Source organism: Bubalus kerabau, chromosome 14, assembly GCF_029407905.1.
Source record: "Bubalus kerabau isolate K-KA32 ecotype Philippines breed swamp buffalo chromosome 14, PCC_UOA_SB_1v2, whole genome shotgun sequence".
Lineage (NCBI taxonomy): Eukaryota > Metazoa > Chordata > Mammalia > Artiodactyla > Bovidae > Bubalus > Bubalus kerabau.
In genome coordinates, this window is record NC_073637.1 from 35,802,804 (window position 1) to 35,822,327 (window position 19,524).

The 19,524-nt window shown below is 41.1% G+C and overlaps 1 protein-coding gene and 1 long non-coding RNA gene across 2 annotated transcripts in view; one reads left to right on the forward strand and one right to left on the reverse strand.

Annotated features, from left to right (window-relative positions):
* Nucleotides 1–11,498, reverse strand: part of SLCO5A1 (solute carrier organic anion transporter family member 5A1) — a 215,610-nt gene extending 204,112 nt beyond the window's left edge. The window contains exon 1 of the mRNA XM_055546211.1: nucleotides 11,380–11,498. The gene's annotated coding sequence lies outside the window, so the exon portion shown is untranslated. The remainder of the gene's footprint in view (nucleotides 1–11,379) is intronic.
* Nucleotides 3,419–7,177, forward strand: LOC129626770 (uncharacterized). Its single transcript, XR_008702193.1, has 3 exons — nucleotides 3,419–3,540; nucleotides 4,585–4,651; nucleotides 7,043–7,177. It is a non-coding gene; the product is annotated as an uncharacterized LOC129626770 (long non-coding RNA).
* Nucleotides 11,499–19,524: the final 8,026 nt, after the last annotated feature.

A 19,524-nucleotide genomic window follows, 5' to 3' on the forward strand; every position in this document is an offset into this window, starting at 1 on the left:
TTGCCTTTCTTTGGGATTGGAATGAAAACTGACCTTTTCCAGTCCTGTGGCCACTGCTGAGTTTTCCAAATTTGCTGGCATATTGAGTGCAGCACTTTCACAGCATCATCTTTCAGGATTTGAAATAGCTCAACTGGAATTCCATCACCTCCACTAGTTTTGTTCGTAGTGATGCTTTCTAAGGCCCACTTGACTTCACATTCCAGGATGTCTGGCTCTAGGTCAGTGATCACACCATCATGAATATCTGGGTTGTGAAGCTCTTTTTTGTACAGTTCTTCTGTGTATTCTTGCCACCTCTTCTTAATATCTTCTGCTTCTGTTAGGTCCATACCATTTCTGTCCTTTATCGAGGCCATCTTTGCATGAAATGTTCCCTTGGTATCTCTAATTTTCTTGTATCCAGTTAGAATTAGTTAAAGGAGCTAGAAATGTTGGCCTTTTGAAACAGGTGGACATGACTGATACTTTTTGATGTTTGAGACACTGAAATGCTGAAGAGAGATTAGCTCTGGTCTGTGCACATCGAGTTAAGAAGGAAATGGCAACCCACTCCAATGTTCTTGCCTGGAGAATCCCAGGGACAGAGGAGCCTGGCGGGCTACAGACCACAGGGTCGCAGAGGCAGATACGACCGAAGTGACTTAGCACACATGCACGCACACACATACACATCCAGAGGACAGGCTAGGATGTGGAGGTGGCAGTGAAGCTTCTAGCCTTTAGGATGCTCCCACAACAGGATGGGCTGCCTGGTGAGATGGTGTGTATGCCCCCCAGGGAAATATTCCTGCAGAAGCTAGAAGACCATCTGTCATGGATGCTGTAACTTAGATTTCTGTCAAAACTGGAAAGGTGAACTAGATCAGTGGTTCCTAAATACTCATGCAGCTAGGACAAACTTTGATCCAATATAAAACAGTAAAAAAAAAAAAAGGAACAAAGTCAATATTTGCCCCAACCCTACCTTTATTGAATTTCAAAGTTACTCTTAATTCTGAGACTACGCAAAATTAATCATCCCTATGCAGAGATATCACTTTGCCGACAAAGTTCTGTCTAGTCAAAGCTATGGTTTTTCCAGTAGTCATGTCTGGATGTGAGAGTTGGACCATAAAGAAAGCTGAGCAGCAAAGAATTGATGCTTTTGAACTGTGGTGTTGGAGACAACTCTTGAGAGTCCCTTGGACAGCAAGAAAATCAAACCAGTCAATCCTGCTGCTATGGCTAAGTCACTTCAGTCGTGTCCGACTCTGTGCGACCCCATAGACGGCAGCCCACCAGCCTCCCCCATCCCTGGGATTTTCCAGGCAAGAACACTGGAGTGGGTTGCCATTTCCTTCTCCAATGCATGAAAGTGAAAAGTGAAAGTGAAGTCGCTCAGTCGTGTCCAACCCTTAGAGACCCCATGACTGCAGCCTACCAGGCTCCTTTGTCCATGGGATTTTCCAGGCAAGAGTACTGGAGTGGGGTGCCATTGCCTTCTCCAAGTCAATCCTAAAGGAAATAAATCCTGAATATTGATTGGAAGGACTGATGCTGAAGCTGAAACTCCAAAACTTTAGCCATCTGATGAGAAGACCTGGCACTGAAAAAGACCCTGATGCTGGAAAAGATTGAAGGCAGGAGAAGGGGGAGACAGAGGACGAGATGGTTGGATGGCCTTACCGACTCAATGGACCTGAGTTTGAGAAAGCTCTGGGAGATGGTGAAGGACAGAGAAGCTTGGCATGCTACAGTCCACGGAGTCGCAGAGTCGGACGCAACTGAGCGACTGAAAAACAACAACCTTTTCATTGTTAGAATCTCCACTTTTCTATGAAATGGTGGTTGTTCGGGATGATGGTAGTTGTTGCTTTTGATTTTGTGACTCTCAAGGCAAAGGTACAAATAGCATCACTATGCTGGATGCCCAAAATTTCTCTTCTACATTAACAGTTAACAGAATTCAGAAGTCAAGGAAGTACCGAACTAGAAAAACCCCAAGGTGTCATCAGTGAACGAACGCTCCCTCTGCTTTTACTCTTTGCCTTCAGTTCACTCTCCACTCAACAACCAGGACAATTCAAAATTAGCTTATAACCTTCCTTCCTTGATGGGCTTCCCTGATGGCTCAGCAGGTAAAGAATCTGCCTGTAACGCAGGAGACATCAGAGACTCAGGTTCAATCCCTGTTTGAGGAAGATCCCCTGGAAGAAGAAATGGCAACCCACTCCAGTATTTTACCTAGAGAATCCCATGGACAGAGGAGCCTGGTGGGCTACGGTCCATGGGGTCACCAAGAGTCGGACACGACTGGAGCAACTTAACTATTTTGTTGTATTTTGTTTCACAGTGACAGAGGCATCATGGTAGCGTTTGCCTCTTGAGAAGAAGTGGAAGCAGTGCCTCAACAGAAGGAAAACGTAAAATGGCCAATGTCTCAGAATATATCAAATACAGACTGAGAAATGATGGTAATATATTATAATTCTAGCGAGGACTTAGATTATTCAGTCCCAGGCCCTCTGTTAAATTGCTTAATCCTCACCACCACCCTACCAGGAAGATACTATTATTATTCTCATTTTTATTTATGTATTTATTTTGGCTGCATTGAGTTTTAGTTGCAGCACACAGGACCTTCATTGCCACATGCCAGCTTCTCTCTAGCAGTACACAGGCTTAGTTGCCCCTTGGCATGTGCGATCTTAGATCCACACCCAGGCATCAAACCCACATCCCCTGCATTGGAAGGAGAATTCTTAACCACTGACCCACCAGGGAAGCCCCTTATTCTCATTTTACAGATGAGAAAAACTGACCAATTTAGCTTCAAGTCAACTATAGAAAAACAAACAAAACAAAAGCCATGACTCTAACATGTTTCTTGCATCTACTGGCTTTCATTGGTTCATTTAATGCTCGTTCCAATTTTTTTTTTTTTTTCCTCTCTGTAGCGTCTTCTCAGCATGCTTTAGAAAGTGGAGACTGGAGAAATCTTCATTCTTTTCTGATGCAAAGATTAATTCCAGTGACACATACAATCCACTGTGTCCTACCATTTTCCATAATGGGATGACAATTTTTAACTTTTGTGAGACAAGTTATGCAAATAAGCACAGCCAAAGAGAATGCACAAAATAGGATGCGAGAGCAAAGGAGAATGGAACAGTGATGGCCCTTCCTTTTCTCTTACAGCAGCAATCTGCTGAAAAGAGGCTTCTTGGGCAGGCAGAGGGTCAGGATTTTGCACAGCTGCTCCGGATCCGGCACCAAGCTCTCACTTCCCCCCAGGAAAGAGGCCAAGAGCTTCCTTTAATTGACTCCCTCCTGCCCCCATTCATTAACATATGGCCCTCCAACACTGCAATTTGGGAAAGTGCCTCTCCACTCAGAAGGATGGAGAGTCCTGCCTGGATGTTTAGGAGGCGGCAGTGAGCAGCAACATGGTGGGTTGGCACCTCCATTCAGAGCACTACTGGAATATGCCTACATGCAATTAGAAAAAAGATATTCCCAGATTAGCTGGTTCATTGACACCTGAAGCAAGATGAGAAGGTAAGGGGGGACAGGAGACACATATTCAGATGGTGTGAAAGACATATTTATCCATTTATCTAAATAATATTAGGAGAATCTCATCCAAAAAAAGAGAAAAGCACTGGGCCTTTGACAATCCCACAAAGAAGGCCACAGCAACCGAGCAGAGGGCGCTGACGTGTCCTATGGTCCTAACAGTCACAAGGGGTAGAGGCCAAAGTTTGACGCTGAGCTCAGGCTGAATCTGACAGTTTAAGAACTGAGTTTCAGATCAATTTCTAAATGGCCAGTTTTACTGTATCGGCATTTAGAGCCAAGAAATACATTCCTTTTATAGAACGCGTCTGTGTTCCAGAAAGACGCTGTGCACATCAGCTTCAAATTACTGACCGGCTTTTGTTTCCCAAAGATTCCACATACCATTCTCAGGTGATTTCTGTCTTTTAAAAGACAAGCCATACATTTATTTTAAAAAGTAAATGGTCAGTGGTGATGGTTGCCTAACTATGTGAAGGTACTTAGTGCCACTGAACTAAATACATTTAGAAATGGTTAACCTAGTTAATTTTATGTTATGTCTGCTGCTGCTGCTAAGTCACTTCAGTCGTGTCTAACTCTGTGCGACCCCATAGACGGCAGCCCACCAGGCTCCCCCGTCCCTGGGATTCTCTAGGCAAGAACACGAGTGGGTTGCCATTTCCTTCTCCAATGCATGAAAGTGAAAAGTGAAAGTGAAGTCGCTCAGTCGTGTCCGACTCTTAGCGACCCCACAGACTGCAGCCTACCAGGCTCCTCCGTCCATGGGATTTTCCAGGCAAGAGTACTGGAGTGGGGTGCCATTTCCTTCTCCATTATGTTAGGTCTATTTTACCACAATTTAAAAAATTTTAACTCTGAGGAAAATGTAAATGAAGACTTGAAAGTTTCATCTTTCATGACAAGGTAACGAGGCATAATAATGCTGACAATTGTAATTTTCATCAATATATTTCAATTTTAAATGACAAAACAGTAAACAAGGAAGAGCGTTAATAAAACAAATGTGAAATGTTTTGTTTTCAGGCATAATGTCTGCACGGGAAACCACAATTTTTCACCAGCACAGAATGGAGGCTTTTTTGGACTGAAGGTTGGACTTAAAACATTGACAGATCTAAAAGTCTTTGAGGAATTTTAACAAATCAGAAATCAAATTTCTTAAAACCCTGATAAGAAACACTGTACATAAATTAAATTATGAATCATTTTACAAAAATTCCTTAAAAGTCGTCAGATTTCCTTGAGATCATCAATGGAACAGAACAGTCTAGAAATAAACCCAAATTCATTCAGGAATTTAGTATACTATAAAGACTGACTTTCAAATAAGCAAGGAAAAGAAAGATTAACCAACAATGTGTTGGTGTTAAATGAGTAGCCATCTGAAAAAAAAAATAAAGTAAGTGATCCCTACTTTATTTATATACCAAACTAAATTCTAAATGAATCAAAGATTTCAATGTAAATACACACATACATATACACACAAAAGTATGAGAAGAAAATAAGGAAGATTTTTTAAAATAATCTCAGAATTGGGGAAGCTTTAGTAAGATACAGCATCCAAAAGCTGTGAAAAAAAAATCAATGAAATCAAAAGGAAGAATAAAATATGAAAAAAAATTTGCAACAAATATCACAGACAATAAACAAGAAATTCATTAATGTACAATGAATGCCTAAAATCAGTAAGAAAAAGATCAGTCACCAAAAATAGGTAAAAGAGTAGATAAACAGTTTATACAAAAGAAATACAAAGACCTTTTGTACATAAAAACACATGTTCAATTTTACTTGTAAGAAAAATAACTATAACTACAATGAGATACCATTATGACTTTCATATTAGCAAGTACCAAAAATCTGATGACACACCATGTTGGTGTGAAACAAGCAAACTGGCAATTTACCATCTTGTTGGTGAAAATATAAATTTATATGCCTTCTTTAGAGGCATTATATGGAATTATTTATCAAAACGTTTAATGCATGTTGGTCTCAAAATTGCAGGTTTAGAAATTGATCCAATAGTTATGCTCACACCTATAACAAATACTGTTTATATAAGAATTTTCACTGAAACAACAAAATGTCTGGCTAAAGAATTGCTTAGAAAATGGAATACTGTGTAGATCGTTTAACAAATTAGGCAGTACTATCTATAATATAATAATAAGTGTAATTCAAAATGCACCGTACAAGACTTCCCTAATGGTCCAAGACTCCAAGCTTCCAATGAAGGGGGCTCAGGTTCGATCCCCGGTCGTGGTACTAAGGTCCCACATGCAAGGTGCCATCCTTTGAGTGTGTGTGTAATAGTTAAGAGGATAAACACACACACACACACACCCTTAAATGGGCTGTAAAAGCCTCTGAAATGATATCCATGGAACAGTGTATCATTTTCAGGGCTTCTGTGAACAAGAAATGAACAGCTAAGGAAATAAGAGAAAAGCTTCCTTTTTAAGCATGAATTCTCAGGCTTTTTTTTTTTTTTTTTTTAATTTTTGGCTGCACCCCTCAGCATGAGGGATCTTAGTTCCCGATCAGGGTTCAAACGCCTGCCCTCGGCACTGGAAGGCAGAGTCTTAACCACTGGACCACGAGGGAAGTCCCTCTGAGGCTTTTTTACTATCTGTACCATCATCAGGTACAGACTCCCAAAAAATTATTTTAAAGGAAAAATCCATCAATGTAAATGTCTTACATGCTAATACTGATGAATTAGCTCCAGATTTAATGGCTGAATTGATATTTTTAGGAAAAAACTAAAACACAACCCCCACTCCGGACAATACGGGATAAAAAAGAATGAAAACACAGTTTAAAAACAAAAAAAAAAAGAGGAGTCATGAGAGGCTTCCCTGGTGGCTCAGTGGTAAAGAGACCACCTGCCATGAAAGGGCCAAGGATTTGATCTGTGGTCCGGGAAGATTCCACAGGCCTCGGAGCAGCTAAGCCTGTGTACCACAGCTACTGAAGCCCGTGCTTCACAACTAGAGAAACCACTGCAGTGAGAAGGCCCTGTTTGTGGAAACTGGAGAAGATCCATGAAGAGCAACAAAGATCCAGCACAGCCATAAATAAATTTAAAAAAATAAAAATTTTTTAAAAAAAGGAGTCATGAAAAAAAAATTTTAAGAGCAAAGATAAATATGTAGAATTAAACTCTTCTTTTGTCAAGTGTCTCAAATCCACCAGGATTTTACAAAGCCCTTGGAGCAGGGAGGACAAAATTATAATAATCCACATTCAGGAAATGAAAACTTTTTAAACTGTCTTCAGGTAGAAGTGGTACACAATTAGATTTAAAAGACAGCTCTCGGTTTGTCCTCTCCACCAACCCCTAAAGACATCATTCTAATCCCAGGCATGTACTGTTATCAATAATCAGAATTCATCTGGATAGGCAGGCACTGTGGGAAGTAGCTAACAACCCTTCCAATGTGGCCATTAAGAATATTAGCTTTACCTTTTACAGGAAATGTTTTCTGCTGAGGCCAGCCTGCTGGCCATGACCAAGCTCACATGGAGCCCAGATGTCCATGCTGTGTCCTGGGAAAGCAAAGGAGACCCAGACAGGTCCCCCAAGATGGGCTGCAGAGCCAAGACTGCCAGGGCTGCCTGCGTCCCCTCCACGTCATCTGTGTGCCCCGCGATAGTGGAACAGACAGCAAGGAGATGGGAAGGAATTACATTCTTGAAAGAGCAGTGGAAAGCACTTGAAATGGTTCAGGCCCAAAGATAACAGCTCTCGGAGAAAAGAATTTTAATTCTCCAGAACACTTTCAAGAGATTAGCATACTATAATTATCCATAATTCACTGCTGTTAAGTCTGTTTAGACTCCTCTTTATTGACATGCGTGACATACTGGTATACACGATGGAAATAAAACACAAGACCTTGGGTTATAAGACCATTCCCCCACCTGATCTTCCAGGTTCACTCACTCCTCACTCCTCTCCTGCAGGAGCTCTTCGCACCTCTTCACCTTGTTTATCCTGTTCCCCTAATGAGATGCTCCATTTCCATTCTATTGAAGCATTTTATTGAAACGCTTCCCATCCTTCAAGGCCCATTTCAAATCCCAGTCCCTACCCCAAACCTCCTCTAATTACCCAAGTCTCATGAGATGATAGCTCTGAATTCTAAGACATTTAGTATTTTGTATTAAATACATACCTCCATTTTATATACACATATATACATACACACATGTGTATGTATATATCATTTTAAAAGGCAATTAAACATAACAATTAACCATAATAGGCAATTGAACATAATACTTATGATGGCCTTGGGGTCCTGGAGTTGGAATCCCTGTACCATCTTTACTGTGTGTCCTCGAGGAATTTATTTAACCTCTCTGAGCCACAGTTATAAGACCCAAGTTTAAAAACTATCCATCTCCAAAAAAAAGAAAAACTACTATTCATCAATTCATTCATTTGCTCATCAAGTATTTACTAAGAGTCAATTATGTGACAGGACCCAGAGAACAAAATTAACACGCTCTCACCTCCATAAGGATCTAATATTCAAGCAAGATAAGCGAAATCTAGATATAGTCTACGTGGGATCTCACTCATCATAAAATAGCCCACAAATAACCAATAAACAATTTCAAAGGGAAATGACTTTAGTGGATTTCCCAGAACACTTTTAATGATGTTCTCTAGATATGGTAAAGCTATGATTATGAAGATTATTTTGTGAATGCAATTGTTCGAGTTAAATTTCTAGTGAAATGAGCATACATCCTAGATTCCTAATTTTTTTAAAGTTTATTTCTTTAATTGTGACAAATAATTTATGTTTAACATAAACATTTCCATCTAGGTATCATATAATGTTTTTACATTAATAACATAGATCATATGTGAAATAGATCACCAGTCCAGGTTCAATGCATGAGACAGGGTGTTCAGGGCTGGTGCACTGGGAAGACCCTGAGGGATGGGATTGGGGGGAGGTGGGAGGGAGGGTCAGGATGGGGAACACATGTACACTCATGGCTGATTCATGTGAATGTATGGCAAAAACCACCACTATATTGTAAAGTAATTAGCCTCCAATTAAAATAAATTTAAAAAAAAATTGGTTAAAAAAAAAAACATATATGTATTCAACTTCCTTCTACAGCTAAGGATATTGCCAGACCTCAGCCACAGTCCTAGACATATATATGCTGCTTCTAAAAGACTACACTCCTGGACATATATCTGGAGAAAAACATGGTCTGAAAGGATACGTGCACCCAAATGTTCATTGCAGCACTGTTTACAAAAGCCAAGACTCTCTATCAACCTGAATGTCCATCAAGAGAGGAATGGATAAGGAAGATACGGTATATGTATACACTCACTCAGCCACTGAAAAGAATGAAATAATGCCATTTGCAGCAACATAGATGGACATATAGGTTGTCACACTGTGTGAAGTAAGTCAGACAGAGAGAGAAAAACAGAATATTGCTTACAAGTGGAATCTAAAATAGAACACTAATAAACTTACTTACAAAACAGAAACATATTCACAGACTTGGAGAAAGAATTTATGGTTACCTGAAGGGAAAGGGAGGGGGAAGGGATAGTTAGGGAGTTTGGGATGGACATGTACACATTGCTATATTTAAAATGGATAACCAATAAGGCCCTACTGGATAGCACATGAAACTCTGCTCAATGTTATGTGGCAGCCTGGATGGGAGGCGAGTTTGGGGGTGGATGGAAACATGTATATGTAATGGCTCAGATCCTTTGCTGTTCATCTGAAACTATCACAACATTGTTAATCAGCTATATCCTAACAAAAAATCTTAAAAAATAAAATGTATAACCAACAAAGACCTACTGTAAAGCAAAGGGAACTATACTCAAGATCTTGTAACAACCTAAACAGGAAAAGAATGTGAAAAAGAATAAACGCATGCATATGTATCACTGAACCACTCTGCTGCTCACCTGAAACTATCACATTGTTAATCAACTATGCTCCAATACAAAATAGAAAGTTTAAAAATAAATAAATAAAAGACTGCATCTGAAATAAGAAACTGAGCTGCATGTATACCTGCCTCAGGGTGTCCTTAAAACTGTTTGAATTTATTTTTAATAAATGTAATGTGCATTTTTTAGAGTGCCTTGTTTTATTAACACTCAGCAAATATTAGAGTGCTCACTAAACAATGCTCCGAGTGCTAAAAGATAGAATTGGAGATGGGGTGATTTCGAAGATTTCAGAAAATGGGTTCCTAATTAATAAAAGTTTTGCCCTAATTACCTCACCAACAATACAATTATTGTATTCATCTATCTTTTTGACAGCAACATAAAAATACTTCTCTTATTAGGAGAGCAGCCTGTCTGCCTTTTTCTTGCTTTGTAAAACTTTGCCAGGTTGCAGCAATACAGGATCCTTTCCTACCTAGCAACTGACAAATAACAAGAAAATAAGAAGAAAAAACTTTTGCCATTGCCAGATCTCTTTGTGGAAACAGGCATATATATATTCACTAGTTTCAATTTTAGCTACTGGAAACACAGTTTAACAGAGAAGAATATAACTTCTTTTTTTAAGCTTTTCTTTTTTATGGACATTTGGTTGACTTACAATATTAAGTTACTTTCATTACAACATAGTAACATAGTTATTTTTATGAAGCCAACTCACTGGAAAAGCCCCTGGTGCTGAGAAAGACCGAGGGCAGGAGGAGAAGGGGATGACAGGACGACATGGCTGGAGGGCATCACTGACTCAATGAACGTGAGTTTGAGCAAACTCTGGAAGACAGCGAAGGGCAGGGAAGCCTGGCGTGCTGCAGTCTATGGGGTCGCAAAGAGTCAGACACGACTGAGTGACTGAGCAACAACATACACCATACAAAGTTGTTATAATATTACTGATTATGTTCTTTGTGCTATAATTACACCCCTATGACTGATCTGTTTTATAACTGGTAGATTGTAATTTTTAATGTTTGTGTTTTTTTAATTTATTTTATTGAAGTAAAGTTGAGTTACAATGTTGTATTAATTTCTGCTGTACAGCAAAGTAATTTCGTTATGCTTTCTTTTTCATATTCTTTTCCAATATAGTTCGTCACAGCAATATTGCTTTTTAGAGCACTTTAGCTTCTAACTTGTGTGAATGCCCCAGAAGAGAGCATCACAGCCTGTAAAGGAAGAGGAAGAAAAAGAACTTAATAACACATTCAATTCTTTAATTAACAAGACCTTCTGCTATTGTCCGAGTTCATGTAGCTTCTAGTGGGACTGAGGATGATAGATTTAAAAAAGCAACAACAACATTTTGCTGTGATGTTTTGTTTAAAAACAGTGATTACATGAGAGAGCTTGCGGAGACGAGTCCCCAGGTGTTCCCAGGTTCAGAGTGAGAGCGAACCAGCACCAAGCTTTTCTGCTGCTGCTGCTAAGTCGCTTCAGTCGTGTCCGACTCTGTGCGACCCCATAGACGGCAGCCCACCAGGCTTCCCCGTCCCTGGGATTCTCTAGGCAAGAACACTGGAGTGGGTTGCCATTTCCTTCTCCAATGCAGGAAAGTGAAAAGTGAAAGTGAAGTCGCTCAGTCGTGTCCGACTCTAGCGACCCCACGGACTGCAGCCTACCAGGCTCCTCCGTCCATGGGATTTTCCAGGCAAGAGTACTGGAGTGGGGTGCCACTGCCTTCTCCGAAGCTTTTCTAAAGTTTTCGAAATAATTTTACTCATTTCACATTCATCCTCTCCACAACCCTATATCAAGCTAGCATGATTCACCAAGAGACTTGGCCATAGAAGGATTTAGTGACTTACCCAAGGTCATAGTGAGTTTTCAACAAGTCCAGGAATCAAGTCCAGGTTTCCAGTCTCTGCGGGCTAATTCCCCTCACATGTTGGAAAACATTCTTTCCCTCACCCCATCTCTCACCCTCTTCTATTCTGAGAGTGTTGATGCCCACGCTGAAAATAGAATCCCACACCACTGCCAAAAACTCCTCCCTTCCCTGACTGACCAAGGGGAGGTGGAAGGGAACAACAGTCCATCAGGCTCCTCTCCCCAGGTCCCCCCAATCAGGCTGCCAGGTTTAGCAAAACAATAATGTAAGACATCCAATTAGATCTAAATTTCAAACAACGAATAATTGTATAGTACAAGTATGGCCAGTGCAAAATTTGGGACAGACTTATGCTAAACATTTATTTGGTATTTACCTAAAATTTTAAATTTAACTGGATGCCCTTTATTGAGGCTGCCAGGCCCCTCTGTCCATGGGATTCTCCAGGCAAGAATACTGGAGTGGGTAGACATTCCTTTCTCCAGGGGATCTTCCCAACCCAGGGACTCGAACCCGGGCCTCCTACATTGCAGGTAGATTCTTTATCATTTGAGCCACCAGGGAAGTCCCCCCTGTATTGTACCTGACAACCCTACACCTGCTCATCCCCACTTCCACCCTTGTGTCCACACATAGGAACACATCAAGGACAGGAAGCTCACCCAGGACATGAGGAACAATACACAGATGTTTAGCAAGGTTGGTCTCAATTATGCCAAATGGTTTTCTACTTCAGATCTCAGCTAATTAGACTCATAGGTATTTTATAATAAGCTTTATAAAAGGTTTTTTTTAATTTTTGTCTGCGCTGGGTCTTCATCGTTGCACGCAGGCTTTCTCTACTTGCAGCAAGCCGGGGCTACTTTTCATTGCAGTGCTCAGGTTCCTCATTGCCACGGCTTCTCGTTTCGAAGCACAGGCTCTAGGCGCGTGGGCTTCCGTAATCGCTGCTGTGGGTTCAGTAGTTGTGGTGCATGGGCTTAGCTGCTCCTCAGCACGTGGGATCTTAGTTCCCCAACCAGGGATCAAACCCGTGTCCCTTGCATTGACAGGCAGATTCTTAACCATTAGAGCACCAGTGAAGTCCTATAATAAGCTTTTTTCAAAAGAAAAAAAAAAAAAATGCAATAATATTTATGGAGCTTTTTCCTTTACTGCAAAATTAAGATGTGTGCATTTTCCAAAGATGATTGCAACAGTATCTCCCACCTCGCTTTTTTCCAATGTGACCCAGAGATGGAGTCTGTGTCCCTTCTCCCTTGAATATGGATGGCCGGTGACTCTTGACTCAGTAGAAGTAACAGAGTGAGACCACACTACTTCCAAAGCCAAATCAGAAAAGGCAGCATCTGCCTTGCTCACTCTACCATGCACACTTGGGGCCCTCTGCTACACTGAGGCCGCCAGGCTGGGAGGGAGAGGCTAGCCACACAGAGAGGCCACCCGAAGGCACTCCGGGAGACAGGTCGGTCATCAGAACATCCCAGGGGTCAGACATATGATCAAAGGAAACTTCAGGTGGTTCCGGCCGCTAGCTGTTCAGTCACCCCCAGATGTGGTGTGAAATGTGTTGAAGCAAAGCCAACCTGACCTTTCCAGATTCTTGACACAAACATAGTAAAACTACTCTTGCTTCATGCCGAAAGTTTACCATGGTCTGTAATGCGGCAATAACAACTAAAACGTAACACGTGCTCTTTGCAGAAAAATCAAAAAACCTGTAATTCTCTACGTAAAGACAACTGCTTCCAAATTTTGAGCCATGTGCTTCCAGTATTTTCCTAAGGCTATATACACATTTTTCTTCTTAAATATAGCACAGGTCTGATTTTTTGGCTTCAACAGTATCACTTGAAAAAAAAAAACTCCATCTCACAGAACAATTCTGGTCTTTGATAATAATAACTGTAATAGCTATTACTGCACATTTAGGTTGTTTCAAATTTTTTATTAGAAACACAGCTGCATAAACATTCCTATACAAACACAGCTTTCAATTCATCTAAGATTTTCCTAGAAGTAGAAGTCTTAGGTCAGAAGGCTTGTATATTTTTAAAAGATTTTGATACATACAAACTTTCCTCCAGAAACAACTATTTGTTTAATATTTATTTATATTTGTTTATGGCTGTGCTGGGTCTTCGTTGCTAGTTGCATCAGCAGGGGCTACTCTTCTTGTGGTGTGCAGGCGTCTCATTGTCTCATTGCAGAGCCCAGGCTCTAGGCACACGGCTTCAGTTGCTGCAGCTCCTGCGCTCCTGAGAGCTGGCTCAGTAGTTGTGGCACCCCGGCTTAGCTGTTCCTCGGCGTGTGGGATCTTCCTAGACCAGGGATCTAACCGGTGTCCCCTGCATTAGCAGGCAGATTCTTATCCACTGTACCAGCAGGAAGTTCGCTATTCTTCTCATTAATGAGTTTTTATCATTTTCTGCCACCAGAAGTAATGTATGATTGCTCAATTTTCATATCCTCACCAGCAACAAATATTCTAATTATTTTAAATTTTGCCAATTTTCTGAACCAAAATGATCCTTCATGGTTATAACACTACAGAGTGAGCACTTTTTCATTTTTATTAGCCATTTGCATTTCTTTTTGGCATGAATTGCCTTATGCTCTTTGCCCATCTTTCTACTGGAATATTTGCTGTCTCTTAATGATTTATAAAAGCTCTTTGGCTATTAATTACCTTAATCCTCTGTCATATATGTCCAAAAATGTTTGTTAGTGCTTTGCCTTTTGTTGAATATATATTTCAAATGCCAAATCTATATTTGAAAGATAAAATAGCATCTATAAAACAGTATTTTTGTGTCCTTGACTATTTCCTAAAACTGTCAGTTTATTATTGCTAGAGGCATATTTATTAATGTTTATGCGGTTCAAGGGGAGAAACTAAATGCAAGAAATGGACTTGAGCCAAAAAAGCACACATACTGAAACCCAATATTAGAATTCCAGCTGAAACAAAAAGGGAAGTGGCCAAGAGCAAATACCTTAATAATAAAAATTATTAGTAGTATAGCAATAATCAACATGTACTTTATATACACTTAATAATTTAGATATGTTTTCTCATATAATTTTCACAATAACCATTTAGAGAGGTACTACTGCTACTACTACTAAGTCGCTTCAGTCGTGTCCGACTCTGTGCGACCCCATGGACTGCAGCCTACCAGGCTCCTCCATCCACGGGATTTTCCAGGCAACAGTATTGGAGTGGGGTGCCATTGCCTTCTCCCTACAGAGGTACTATTAATATTTCTAATTTTTTTGGCCATGCTACATGGCATTCGAGATCCTACTTCCCTGACCAGGGATTGAACCTGTGTCCCCTGCAGTGGAAGCAGAGTCTTAATCACTGGACCATCGGGGAGGTCTCAATATTTCTAATTTATAATTGAGGAAATAAGGTTTAGCAGGGGTCAAATGACTGGTAAATACTACACTCTGAGGCCTGCCTCCTGCCTAAGCCGGAGTGTTAAACACTAAATATTACCACCTCCTCTTGTCCACTTGCTTAACCTCTCCAAGCCTCCCTTGGCCTTTTGAAGATTAAATGACATCATACTTATACAGTGAATAGCATAGTGCCCAGCACATGATATATCCTCAATAAAAGGCTGGTCATAAAAGACAAGTGTTCACCATGTTCACCATGTGGAGAAGTTGGAACCCTTTTGCACTGTTGGGCAAAAGGGTGCAGCCATTATAGAAAACTGTGTGGAGGAGTCTCAAAAAATCAAAATAGAATTACCATGTGATCCAGCAACTCCACCTCTGAGTATTTATATAAAAAGAAAAACTGAAATCAGGATCTCGGAGAGATAGTAGCCCTCCCATGTTCACTGCAATACTCTGACAATGAATGACCAAGATGGGAAACAATCTAACTGTCCACTGATGGAAGAATGGATAGAGAAACTACACTATACCCAGTGTTCATTGCAGCACTATTTCAATAGCCAAGACATGGAAGCAAATTAAATGTTCATCAACAATGAATGGATAAAGAAAGTGTTATACATATAAATGATGGAAAATTACTCAGCCATTAAAAAGAAGGAAATAATGCTATCTGCAGCAACATGGATGGACCTGGAAATTATCGTACTAAGTGAAGTCAGAGAAAGACAAGTATCATATGATATTGCTCATATGCAGAATCTTAAAAAAAGAAGATACAAATGAAGTTATTGACAAAACAGAAACAGACTCACAGAGGTAAAGAACCAACTTATGGTTACCAGGGGTAGAGGTCGGAAGGGAGAGATAGACTGGGAGTTTGGGACTGGCATGCACACAATGCAATGTTTAAAACAGATAACCAACAAGGACCTACTGTATAACACAGGGAATGTGGCGCAATATTCTGCAATAAACTAAATGGGAAAAGATTTTGAAAAAAAATAGACACATGTATATATAAAACTGAATCATTTTGCTGTATGCTTGAAACTAACACAACATTGTTGATCAATTATACTCCAACATAAAATAAAAATTAAAAAAGACAACTATGCTATATACATGCAGTCATGTCCAACTCTTTGAGACCCAATGGACTATAACCCACCAGTCTCCTCTGGTCATGGAATTTTCCAGGCAAGACTACTGGAGTGGGTTGCCATTTCCTTCTCCAGGGGATCTTTTCAACCCAGGGACCGAAACATACATATACCAGATTATTCACCCTTAAAGAAGAAGGAAATCCTATCTCATGCTACACCATGAATGAAGCTTGAAAACGTAATGATCCATAAGCCAGTCATGGAAAAATATAAAATACTGCATGACTGTGCTTATATGAGGTTTCTAAAGTAGTCAAATCCATAGAATTAAAGAGTTGAATGGTGATTACTAGGGAGAGGGGGGAAAAGGAAGTTACTAACCAACAGGCAGACAGTTTCAGTTGAGTGAGAGGAGGAAGCTGTGGAGCTCTGCTGTACAACAATGTATCTGTACTCAACACTGCTGTATCATGCATTTAAAATTTTGGGAAGAGGGTAGACCAACTATAAAGTATTCTTATCACAATGAAGTTAAATTAAATCAATACAGAGTAGCCTATGTGGGACTTCCCTGGTAGTCCAGTGGCTAAGACTCCATGCTCCTAATGCAGGGGGCCCACGGTTCGATCCCTGGTCAGGGAACCAGATCCCACAAGCTGAAACTTAAGATTGTGCATGCCACAAATAAGACCCGGCACAGGCAAATAAATAATTATTTTTAAAGAATTAGTAACCTTAAGAGTTTAAAAAAAAAATCTTTCATCCTCCTCATTGTCGCATGATAATGTCACCAGGAGAGCTGCACCAGCGTATAAACACACCTTTCTACACGAATAGACACTTTTGCCTAATCATGCCCCCACCATGAAATTTTAATGCTACATGTGTGCTATTATTATGTACTGGGTCCCTTTGGAGGGCCACACACCAACGTACTATCTGTTGAAGTAGTGTAGATATTTTTGTCCCCAGGCACCCCCCATCCCAGCAAGAATCGGTTATCATCCCTTGATTTTTCATTTTTGTTTTTGGCCAAATCATATGGCTTGCCAGATCTTAGTTTCCCAACCAGGGATTGAACCCAGGCTAGGCAGTGAAAGCGCTGAGTCCTAACCACTGCACCACCAGGGAAATCCCAGTTGTCAGCTGCTTGGAGTGACATTGTCCCCACCATCCTTCCAAGCCTCCCTCTTTGAGAATGCCTGATCTGTGTTCACCAGAAAAACCTCTGATGAACATGTCTTGCATATACTTGGATACCTATATCCCGACATGGTTCATCTGACTAACACTGCTGTACAAACCTCAGCAGATGCAGGGCAGTCCACTTAAAACCCAGCCTAATTCTGACAGTTAGAAGCTTCATTAAAACAAATATATAAATGAAGGCAGAGTTAGTGATCATCTATTTTTCTACCACTTTCAAAGAGGAAAGAATTGTCACTGATAATTTTTGAAAAGAGGAAACAGGACAAATGATCTTATCTGGACTAAATCAATATGAAGCTCCATGTGTTTTACCCACCACTGTACAATGTATAATTGATCACATGATGAAAACCGACAGAGAAGTGATAGCACACAAGAGCTGGGAGTTATTAAATCACTGGCTAATGAGTCTTCTGTGATGCACTGCAGATCACAAATTCTCTCCGCCTTTTATCTTTCAATTTAAATAATCCAATGTTCTGCTCAAGGTCAGAAAGATTCTGTGCTCATTAACTGTGGTGAGGTGGGATTTTTGCCAACTATTAGAAAATACTAATGATCATTTAACAACTAAAACAGAATAATCCACAGCTGAAAATAGCATCCACAACCAGCTTGGAAAGTGTTCTATGGAAGAAAATGTACTCGGGCCAACAACAGTGATTTGCCACTTTGCCAGAATATTCTTCTTCCTGGTGTGTGTTTTGCACCAACTATTCCTTACATACCAAACACAGCCCTAAACAACCCTCAAATTCTCTCTCTAATGAATTGTGCTTTGGTAGTGAGCCCTCTGTCTACAGTGAGGCAATGTTAACAGAAATAACCAGTTATGCTCAGATGTCTCAGTGGTGTCTGACTCTTTGCCACTCCATGGATTGTAGCCCACAGGCTGCTCTGTCCACGGCATTCTCCAGGCAAGAACTGGAGTAGGTTGCCATGCTCTCCTCCAGGAGATTTCCTGTACCCAGGGATTGAACCAGTCTCTCCTGCATTGGAGTGGATTCTTGACCGCTGAGCCACTCTAGAAGCCCCAGAAAGGCACTCCTATTTGTTGGAAGAGTGCTGGTGGGAATATTGGTCACTATGTAATCCGACGTCCTCTACAAGATGGTAGAAATTTATCTTTCTTTTCGGCCCCAGGAATGGTTTTCTCCCTCAGTTTCCAGTTTATTTTTAGATACAAGCCATGAACAATAGACGCCCCCTCTCCCCATCTGCAGATTTGATCTTTGTATTTTCAGCTGTTCAAAAGAGACAAGCCCAGTGGGCCTGCAGAGCTGGGGCCTGGCGGGTGGGGCCGGGGAAGGATCCGAGACTTGCTAACAAGGGGTCTGACACCCCAACGTGCCTTAGCCCAGTTTGGCTGTGGGCTCTCACATCTTACTCCACCACACTGTCCTGTCCCACCATGCTTTCCTGGCCTCCTGGGGGTTGCTGGAAAACTCGGAGCCTTCTAACGTGAATTAGAATTCACAGCATTGATTCTGGGTTCAGTAACTTCAGAGCTTCCAGGTGCCCTTCCGAAGGGCGGAGGGTCTGCCCTTTGTCATTTCACCCTGTAAGGACCCCTGAGCTAGGCTTGAGACAGGACAGAAGAGAGCAGGATGGACCACAGGGCCACTCCACGACCGGAAGTGCTGGCTTCCAGGAAAGAGTTCGTCCTGGAAGAGAGCAGGGATGAGGGAAAACAAAACATAAGTGGAAATACTCATCTTTCACCCAGATGAACCGGGGTTGGGGAGGCGGGGGGATGTCAGAGGGAGGGTCATCTTTCCCAGCAAATGATAAAGTGTCGATTCCAGCAGTTTCGAAAAATCACTTCTGAGTATTTTCAGCAGAGGGCGCTCGGGTATAGGAAAAAAGAACAGCAAAGCGCTCTGCGAAGAACTGACTCATCAGAAAAGATCCTGATGCTGGGAAAGATTGAAGGCAGGAGGAGAAGGGGACCAGAGAGGATGAGATGGTTGGATGGTATCACCGACTCGATGAACGTGAGTTTGAGCAAACTCCCGGAGTTGGTGATGGACAGGGAAGCCTGGCGTGCTGCAAGTCCATGGGGTCGCAAAGAGTCGGACACAACAGAGCGACTGAACTGAACTGAAAGCGCTCTGCCTCTTAAGGAAACCCCAAACACAGACTGGTTGCCCACCCAGCTCCAGAATTTCTGTGTAGAAGGGACTTGGGGTAACAATATGGGTGGAAGCCGGGAGGGATTGGAGAATGTGTTTATATATAACACAGGTAAGTGGAGTGGAATCATCCCTAGAAATCCTTGGGGCTTCAACAACCCTTAGAACAGTTACTGAAAATAGGAAAAATAGCTCCAGCAATCAGATCTATTGTATTACCAATAATTTTCCCTGATATTCCTATCAGTGTCTTTCTGTACTTTGGAC